General features: G+C 41.4%; 1 pseudogene; it reads left to right on the forward strand.

Moving 5' to 3' along the window:
- Nucleotide 1: 1 nt before the first annotated feature.
- On the forward strand, nucleotides 2-470 carry LOC103584052 (annotated as a pseudogene).
- Nucleotides 471-476: the final 6 nt, after the last annotated feature.

A 476-nucleotide genomic window follows, 5' to 3' on the forward strand; every position in this document is an offset into this window, starting at 1 on the left:
TCTTCAAGGTGGGGTTGGCATCCCCAACACACAGTGGTATGATCAGGAAAAAACTCTATAATGTGCTAGTTATGGATCCTCCAGGACCCGGCCTCGAAGACCTCTTCAATTTATGTTCAAGAAGGTTCATAGTGAAAATTAGGTATGTTAGCTGATCGGATAATCAGTAGAATTGAATAGTGCATACAAAGACTTTTGTACACAGAGACACTAAATCAGATAACTTCTTAATGGGTCTTGGGTGTCATTATAATAAGTTATTCCTTACTGGTTTGGCCAAAAAGTACAGAGACAACAGGTAGAGACAATACATGCCATACAGAATGCATAAAAACCTCACTGGCACTGCCCGACATGCTAGCATCAGTGCACATCTTGGTATCGAGCAGAGTTACCAAGATGACCTGGAATCATTAGGATACGTTATGGTGTATTCTGATAGGTCTAGCCTGCCAAGGCAAGAACTAAAGGCTACA

This window comes from Galeopterus variegatus, unplaced genomic scaffold (genome assembly GCF_000696425.1).
Source record: "Galeopterus variegatus unplaced genomic scaffold, G_variegatus-3.0.2 Scaffold40006, whole genome shotgun sequence".
Lineage (NCBI taxonomy): Eukaryota > Metazoa > Chordata > Mammalia > Dermoptera > Cynocephalidae > Galeopterus > Galeopterus variegatus.